We start from the raw sequence: 10,525 nt of genomic DNA, 5'->3' as shown, positions 1-10,525 counted from the left end.
TGCTTAGATTAATAGAAAAGTTATGTGAAATTGTTATTTTCAATCCAAATTAATATAAGAGTTGGTTCTAAAATGTGTTTTTGTAACTTGTCGTCAAGTTATATGAAAAGTCACATTTAAGATTCATAAAACTCATAAATATTTCCATACGTTATGAATAAAGAAAAGTCATATTCTTTTAATAGTTTAAAGTATTCCATAACTTGTCCTCAAGTTATGGAACTTGAAGAGTTTTTTGAATTAAAACTACTTTAAACACATAAGTTATGGAATTGAATAGTTTTGAAAAGTTTCAAAACTTGGCCTCAAGTTTTGGAATTTGTAAAGTTTTCCCTTATGAATACTTTAATTCCAAGTTACGCCCTTAGAATTTTAAAAGTTAAAATTCAACCCTTATAGTTTATAGTATTATTATGTTAATAATATATATATATATATATATATATATATATATATATATATATATATATATATATGTATAAGAGTAAGTCAGTCTTACCGTTAGTAGGCCTCATTCACGAAGCCGGTCTATAAGGGGGGTATAAGTTTACTGCCTATAAAATGGCACTTCAATGGGTGTCCACTCTCACCCACCGCTTCCTTGACTGGTGGAGGGTCGTTAGCCGAACGGGTAGGACAAGGACTAGAATTCTCCCTTCATTAAAAGTATTAATGAGAAATACTACGTAACTAAATTTTTATAAATTCCCAATCTTAGTTACTTAGGAAAATGTGAATTTGGTGCTAACCCATGAAATGACACTTTGCAATTTCCTGAAGTCGTTAGTGGAGCGCGTGTGGGTAACCGGCACACTAACCTGGATTTAGCAAGGTAGGCAAAGGGTAACTTAATGTTTATCATAGTATCGGTGGAGCGAGTATGGTTAACCCGCACATCGATTGAGGGGTAAATATTAAGGGTACCAAGTATATTTGCATGGTTATTCACACCTTGTTTTGTGATCCTCGGCATCGCAGTCACAAAATTTGAGAGGGTACAATCGAGATTGAAACATGCCATTGAACAGTTCAATGAATCTCAAAAGATCTAGGAGTTTCAAATCCAAGTAAAACCTAATTAAATTATTTCATTTTCATGGTGGAAATTGGTGAATCGTCATTCGCCTACCTTCAAATATTTTATAGCTTGGATTACGTCATCCCTCTTCCAAGTTATAAAAGTATTGTGTTGGGTCCTAGCCTTAATATATCATATTGGGTGTTATGTTAAGGACTTTAAATCATCTATCTTGAATATCTCCCAAAAGATGTCTAGTTCAGACAATTATGATCTTCCCAAAACTCTTGGAACAAGCTTTCCTAATGAAGATGATGTCCCAGAAATCATTCTTCACTCCCTCCAACTCCTCTAATTATTCTCCCTAACCCACAAGTTCAAGGTCACTCAAGCCCTATTGGCAAGCAAGGTCTATGTGTGATCGCATCTTGGAGATGAAGTCACATATTGACAAGCCGGGAGAGTTGGGTGTCAAAGTCTTGAGGAAGTTGGATGTTGACTAATCACTTCCTAAGACACATAGTGAGTTCTTTATGGACAACTATGTAAAAGACTATGACATGACGCTTAATGATCTTATCTATTTGCCTTGTGCTGCTGAATCAGCAATGATTTGGAGCACTGGTAGAGCAAATTTGATTAGAAGATCAACTTCCCAAATTTCCATGGACTTTGAAACTGGTAACATTGGATATCTAGAAAAGCTTTCTCTTCCCAATGAAAAGGGATCGGCCATAGTCAACTCGGTTGACCAAATGTTAAAGAGAATGGCTAAGTCTGAGATAGTCCCATGTACCATTCCCAAAGGGTCCATATGTGTCTATTGCCAAAGGAAGGGGCATTAATTGCGAAGCTGCCTATTTACCTGAAAGATCATAAGGTTGATCCACTCAAGAAGTTTGACTCTACTTCAGGTAAACTCCACTATCTAACTCTGTTAAGTTTCTATTATGAGATTCTTATTACATGATGTGACTGGGTCACATGTTGATGTTTTAAGAATCAAAGAAAAGTGAAGAAACTTAAAGCAAGTATATGCTAATTCTGATTGCGAAGATGGATTTCGATCGCATGGTTCGGTGATCAGAATTTTTGAGCTGTTGCTTAGTAGTTATGATACATGGCTTAGGAATAGATAACAACATGTTTTTCATATGCTTTTTCACTGTAAGGATAAGTTTTTCCGCAAAGTCTTAAAATAAAAGCAAATTTTTTTTAAGTATCCTTACAATGGCATTTGTGAAAAATTGTTGCTTATATGATTCCATTGATAGCAATATTGGAAATATGAATTTCATTCTTTCATTTGTGGTAGTGTCTAAATTTACCAAATAAGGAAAGATTCTCATAACCATAAGTTTCAGTTGGATAGAAACTTGGAAATCATGCAAGTTGTATAGTATGATGAATGACAATTTTCATCTTTGGAAAGTTAAGATTAATTCCTTGTTCACATGTATATGTGAGTCAAGTGAAGGACTAAGGGATCGAGTACACATTCTGGTGCACTGATCAAGTCCACCGCAAAAGATCGATAAGACTATTCGTCATGATTTACTAAAGTTTAGTAAATATGATTATACTTACAAGTTTAAGTATAATTCCGAAACATTGGAAAAGTTTTGATGTATGGCAGAACGAATGAGAATAATCAAATTAGGCAGAAGGATAAAAGTTTCTCAAATCTGAAAAGATGGGAGAGTACTTTAGTATCATGTTTTGTGATCATCTTAATGATTAAGATACCATATCACAATTAGTCCTCTAAGGGAATCTTAGTGCATTCCTATGGCTAAGAAGAGGAATCAAGAATTGCTGAAATGGTTAAATCAAGAAGATGAGTCATATTTCGTTCCAAAAACAAGTCTTAGAGTCATACTCCAAGACTGTAAGTTGAGTGACATATCTTAAAGAAAGGTTTACAACACTTGTCAAATGTAAGAGTAAAAGTTTTCTATTCTTGTACATTTGAAGATTGGTAAGTTGTGTTGTTTTGGATAAAACAAAGACCAACTAAGGCCAATTGTGTGAAGTGTTTGTCTTGATTAGAATCCACACTATCTCTTGAATATTTGGCAAGAAAGTCTTATAGGTCAAGAGGACAGTGGGAGTGTAAAAGATCCTGAAATAGTTTCAAGAACTAATCAAGAATAAAACTTGTGTTTCATCACTAGCATACAACTAGAGGTTTATTACCTATCATGTTGACATTTTTGTGCCCCGTTCCAGTTAAAGTTGGCTATATATTTGAGTTCTACATGTTCTCAATTGTTTGCATAACTACTTGGAAGTAGTGGCAGGCCCTTGTACTGCCCGGTGGCAAGAAGATTGCAGAAATTCAATCCATATGAGTTTGGATTTATCACTAACCTAGTCTTGTGATTATTGTTTTGACAAATTCACGTGGATAAAAATACATACACCATAAAATCTTAGGGTTAGTGGAGCGTGTGTGGTTAACCGGCACACTAACATGGACTTATGAGAAATGACAAAAGTCTCTAAAATTGAGACTATGATTATGACATCCCTTTTCATAGTTCTAAAATTGTTTAGACACACCTGTGAGCTATCTAAGATAAGGTGTATGATTTTGATAAAGTTTTATCAAAGAATCTTATATCATAAATTTGAACTTTGGTAAGAAAGGCAATACAGTATTGATTTCTAGAACTCCAGCTGTTTTCTGGATACATGTCAAAGCTAGTGGGAGCATAAGTGTTATGCTAATAATCATCATGTTAGTGGGAGCATGATAATTATCATAAGTATTGCAAGTTAGCAATGTTAATTATAGAAAACAAAAGTTTCAATTCGTGAAGTTGCTGGGGTTGAAAATTTGTTTTGCTATAATTAAGGGAGAGGAAATTATACTTCATTTCAATGCTAAAAGCTTAAATTGAGGTTTTAATCATCTTTACTAAAAGTTTAGATTGAGGTTTTAATCATCTTTAGTCAAGTATATATATGAATGTTATGTTGGAATGGCTCAACATAAGGAAAATTCTATATATGGGTCCATTATTTACGTTCTAAAATTCGATTATGATTACGACATCCCTTTTCATAATCTGATTTATGAGAACTTGGCAAATAAAAAATATTGTAGGAAAAGGACTCGTCTAGTATCATGTCTTTATGTGAGACATCATGAATTGTGTCGCATATGCGTGGGATATAGGATCGATTGCATGTGCTATAATATTCATCCTTTCTAAAATTTTCCAAATGCATGGGGCATTAAGTGTTGGATTAATGTCTAAGTCCATAACTATATTTGATATGTACTTGACCCGACCCGACATGGTCCATTTGGGTTTCACTTCACCGGCACAATTTATATGGATAGTCTTTTGAGAATAGTATATTTATGATTTATATTAATATATTATAAGTTCTAATATATTAATATGGAATCATATTATTTAATTAGTATTGATGAAGAATTAATTTAGAATTAATTAAGTGATCAAAAAGAACTAATTAAATATGGACTCTTATATATATGGAATGGGCCAAGTTCATTTAGGTTGAGCTAAGCTTTCATGGATGGTCCATGGAGCTTTTAACCCATGGATCCTATGTAAATGAAAGGTCATTAGTATTAGGGTTTACATGGATGTAACCCTAATCCTCCATAATATATAAAGGGGTCCTTGGCTCACAAAATTGGCACAAGTGTGTGAAAATAAGAGTGGGCCGATTTTAGTGTGCATACATATTCTCTCAAGTTCTTCCAAGGTGTTTTGGTGATTTGTGATTCCATTTGAGGCTTCCACACTATTGGGGCTAAGCTCTTAAAGCTTGAAGACATCAAGGTACATCAAAAGGTATGTCATCTAACTAGAACTTTGTAGTATAGGTGCTTCATAATATGGTAGTTAGGATGAAACCTTGGAATAGTTAATAGTTGCATGTATAATAGAGAAAACATAGATCCAAGGTTTATAGGGTTGCATGTACATCATAGGAGTGTTAGAATGCTCAAAACCCAACAGTGGTATCAGAGCCATGGGTTGTTTTCTGTTATATTGATGCAAATGTTTTATTTTCAAGTTGAAAAAAAATGGAAAAAAAAACATGACATTTGTCAAATTTTAAGATAATTACTTGTTTTGTGAAAAACGAATTATTTGTAAAATTTGAATAATTTTTTTTTATGTGTTGAATTATGTGACAACCGTCAAAATTCGAGTCGGTTCTAGATTTGACTAAACTTAGTTGCACGTACAGGCACGACACATACTAGACTTAGTAACTAGAAGCTAAGTTATAACCTACTAGGAACTTGGAAACAATTAGAAACAATGGATAATGTACTTAGATTTCATATTGATATGTGAATTCTACAACTACTTAACTGTAGAGGCTATCCATATTCGGGTCACTCTTTGACTCGAACACCTTTTCATGAATCATATACACACATTATGCACTTGACCTAGTGGTAAAAATTAGGTCGGAGTCTCGTGGAACTTAAGTCAAAGTTGAAACTATGACTAGTATACTTGGTTCTTCAAGTTCACTTGAATCTCGGAACCACTACATATAAATGCCAATAAACCGACAAAAAGGAATTAAAAACATTATTTATAACTATAAAAGAGTTATAAGACTCAAAAATAATTTGATGCCTCCAAAATTCAATCTACCTTGATATCTAAAGTTTAGCAAAATCCGAAAAACCCTAAAAACCCTAAAAGCCCTAAAAACTCATATTTATAAACTTTAACCTTAAAAATCCTATAAAAACAATTATGAACCTTATAATATTATCTTATCATAATAATTATTATGAAATACAATCATTGAAAAATAAAGATTTAGTTATTAACATTTACCCTTGATTTATAAGTCAAAAATCAAGAGTTTTATGCATAAAAACTAGGTTAAGGTGCACATTTTATAAAAAGTTGGATATTTTTATAAAAGATTTGAATTTTTATAAAAGAAACAAGAGAGAGGGAGCCTCTCCTCCCCTAAAATTCGTTCTCTCCCTCCCCATATCTCTCTCTCACACTCTCATTCTCCAACATACACACATCTCTTTTCTTTCTCTCTCTAGAAAACTCTCTCTACCTTCTCTCTAATTTTTTTCTCCAAACACCACAACATCAGCCTCTTAACCACGAAATTATGGAGATTCATAAGGGGTTTTCAAGCCACAAATAAATTTAAGGTAAAGAACATACATCTCTTGAAGATCCACAACAATGATTTAAGCCATGCATGTACATTTTACTTCAAAAACCGACTTCTACTTTTTCATCTTCTTCAAACTTGTTTTCTTTTTGTTAAAATGGTTTTTAGAACATCATGGATGTGTTCTAACACCATGCATGTATGATAAACAAGGTTGCATGTTCATGATCTTAGTGCAAAAATTGATTTTTAAGGACTAAAACATTAAACTCAAGTTAAGAGTTTTTGAGAAACAAAATTTTGTTCATAAATGCATGTATACATTTTGATAAGTTTTAATCTTTTGATCTCTGGAAACATGACTAAAATATGAGTTTATCATGATATATTTAAAATATTTCAAAAGATTTCCTCAAGGAAATGATGAAAACTCACTTTTGTAACCAATCATCATGCATGCAATCTGCCAGATTTCTTTACCTGACTTTAAACTGCCATATCTCACTCATTTCTTAACCAAAATTCGTAATTCGTTTTCTGAAATATAATATTTTGAGGTAGCTTTCAAACCCATCGGACCTCACTGGAAAATTCCAATATGTCGATTTTTACCAATTTGTACAAAACTGTTGCTCAAACAGCACTTTCCTTATGAACATTTGTTTTGTGTTGCATGTTCAAAGGACTTATTCATCACTAAAAATCATTCAAAAATTATTTTGAACTCTTAATATCATGTATTAATAGTTACAAAAAGATCTTGATTCAGAAGTCTTTGTAACATGTTGCAAAAATTCTCAAAGTAACATCAATAATCTTTACATAAATCACAAGAACCAAGTTTTCTCTATAATTTATTGAGCCTTTAGGCATGGTTTTCAACATCAAAAATAAGAAAACAATTTTTCATTGTTATTAAATTGTATGAAGATGCATTCTGGAAATTTTCATCTCAATATATATTTTCTTTATTTTTATATGAAAATAATAAGAAAATAGAGTGTTAAATCATATAAAATACTTACACTAGTAAATAAATTCTGTAAAAATTATTGGATGATCCTTTAAGTTAATAAACATCTCCCACGAAGTTTCTATGGCTTTTGTTACTGTTTAATATGGTTTTGAATTTTCTTTTTGTTTAGCTCTAATAAATCATAAAACCACATTAGGGAATATAAAAAGAGTATCTAATAATTTTCGCAGCTTCTACCCTATGTGGAAAACTCAGGAAAATATTTTGGGAATTTTTCAAAATGTATATCTATTTTTCATGATTTTTTGTGTTTATAATGGACTAAAAACAGGAAAAATAGTTTTACTCATCCAAAATTCATGAAAATTTACCAGAACACCTTATAATATATTAGAATGCTACATAGAAATTTTGATAATTTTTCTCTCCTGTATGCTATTTTTCATCTATTTTCCCAAGATTAAATACACTTAAATCCATTTTTATTAGAATAAATGCACAAAAATCATAAAATTGGGTTAAACAGTTTAGAAATTCATTTTTATATTTTTCCCAGCTTAAGTATGTCTAATGGCAGTATTATAAAAAGTTTGGGAATTTTTATCATCTGGATCCTATTTTTCACGAATTTATATTGTTATGAAGGCTTAAAAATTGGGAAAAGTAGTTAATCACATCAAAAATTCAAGGGAAAATTTCTGGAAGACCTCTACTGTGTTTAGAATGAAAATGCAAAGTTTGAGAATTTTTGGGAAATTGCTTGATAATATTTTGGCTTTCTAAGAGCTTAAAACATATTTAAATGTGTTGAAATACCCTCAATTAATATTACAAAAATCTGGAAATTAATATCCAAAATTGTCTTAATCACATGAGCTATAAAATTTCACCATTTCAGAAAAATGTTTGTAACTTATCAATATTAAATTTTGGCACAATATTGACATAATTCTATTGTAGTAGTAAGTATACTAGTGTTAGATTTCGATTAGAGACTCACTAGCGAATACCATTATTGTAGGAATCGGTAGTGGTACACGTGGAACGTAGTTCAAGGCATCATTTTCATCATCTCTATGCATTGTGAGTATTCACGACTCCCCCTATTTTCGGTTTTTATGTTTTGAGGTGGAAAAGCATGTCTTAAACTATTTATGTTCGTTGTATTTAATTTGACTTGTATCAAACTTGGTTGCTAAAGGTTGCTATGTATGTGTATGCTATTGTTAATTCATGAGGCCTTATCGCGTTTAAGTCTCTGGAATCAATTCACACAACTCATTAACTCATTTGAGCCTATGGTTATTATGGATAGCGCTATTAGGAGGTAGACAACTCCTCACTCGCACGATTCGCTTGAGTGCCTTTTACCATATTTCCCTATGTTAGCGATAGACATAGAAGAGGGCACCCTCGGTCATTAGGCTTGGGTTGTGAACTCATGGTATAATCATTATGCACATACGAACCTTGTATCTCGTTTTAGCAACAAACTTTATTTCCCATGAGAATATGAACGTTGCATCTTATTTGGGCAACATACTTTATCTCTCATGATGACAACGGACTTTGTTTATGTAAACTTATTTACTCATTTGCAATATATTTCTATTTATGGAAACTTTATTTCCCATGAGAATATGAACGTTGCATCTTATTTGGGCAACATACTTTATCTCTCATGATGACAACGAACTTTGTTTATGTAAACTTATTTACTCATTTGCAATATATTTCTATTTATGGAAACTTTATTTCCCATGAGAATATGAACGTTGCATCTCATTTGGGCAGCATACTTTATCTCTCATGATGACAATGAACTTTGTTTATACAAACTTATTTACTCATTTTAACAATATACCTTATTTATGGAAACTTCTATTAAAACTTTGATTACGATTCATGAAACCAATATTATTTTTAACCTGTGAGTACTCACCAACTATTTTTATAGTTGACGCTCGTTTTACATGCTTTTTCAGGAATCATCGAGTAAGTGGCACTTAGGGATACATCACTTTTAGGAGCATTCGCATGTGTTGTATTTCAGTTTACATTGTAATTTCTTTTAAAAATTTGTTCAAACCCATTGTAAATTTGTAATGATTTTTAAACTATGGTTGGTGTTGTCTTTTAACTTTTGTTATGAAACCCTTTATACTGCCACGCCTCGTGTTTCCGCTTTAGCGGGGTGTGACAGAAATGGTATCAGAGCCGAAGGTTATAGAGAATACCGGTTTTCCTTTGGAGAACCACGACTATAGCCAAAAATTTTCTAAACGTTTTTAAAATATAGAACATACTACTGGTATAACTAATTCGAGTACGCATTATTGGACTTTAATTAAGTATAGTCTGGCCAACTATGCTTAATTAAGGAAGGTTAATGTGAGGCTGGAAACGGTTATACTAGAATTACGTTCCAAACAATTTTCAACTTAAACTTTTGAAAAACAAAATTTTTTCGGTGTGCGTACGGGCATTGCATATTATAGGCATTCATCTAGATACACTTAGAAACTAAGTGCACTTTTATAACAATGCCTTTATCTAGAAATATTCTTACCCCTTATCAAGTGCTAGGTTAACCACTTAGGTTATATCACTAGTCACTCTAGGAGCAATGCACTTAGTACTGAGAATGAGTATTCCTCGGTAGCTGTTAACTTTAGATGTAAGGTTAGTAGTTAGATATACACAAGTAATAATCTTAAGTCGAAACCTATTCCAATTATTCCTCAATACCTATTCATCGTCTTCGTACTAGAGTTACAACTAGGAAAGCGTTCCGATACCGACACGGATGAAAATTGGAGCATCGCGTAAGGAGGTTTAACCCATACGTGAGACCTTATTACTACGTTACGACTTAGCTCTAGGTTGTTTCCACCTTGAGCTTAAAACTTAACATAGGATGTCCCTTTGACCTCTATAAAAGGTCATAAACTACATTGACACCGTAAAACGTTTTTCAAACAATTTTCATAAATAATTTTTTTTCTTGTCCTTTATCTTGAGGAAAAGACATCAGTACTCGCCTTATACTTGCCTTATACTCGCCTTAGTATTTAGGTACGATCATCTACACTAATCTACCTATCCCTTACTTTTAATCTTCCATCGAAAAGTTATTTTGCTTCATCGGTTTTGTTTATCATTGATAAAATATTTTATACCACTTCATACAACTTAGTAGACCATTCCAAACAATGTAAGCCATATTCTCGCTAAAATCTTTTGACAACTTGCTTTAACTTAACAATTTTCTTCTAAACTCAATTTAATCAATATTGGTTTTAACATTGCTATTTCAATTTCAATTCAAATCCATTTCAATGGATACATATGCTTTTAAGGGCATATAAACCATTTTAAACCTTGCTTAC

This window comes from Lactuca virosa, chromosome 5 (genome assembly GCF_052849685.1).
Source record: "Lactuca virosa cultivar CGN04683 chromosome 5, Lactuca_virosa_CGN04683_v6, whole genome shotgun sequence".
Lineage (NCBI taxonomy): Eukaryota > Viridiplantae > Streptophyta > Magnoliopsida > Asterales > Asteraceae > Lactuca > Lactuca virosa.
This window is presented reverse-complemented; position numbering follows the sequence as displayed.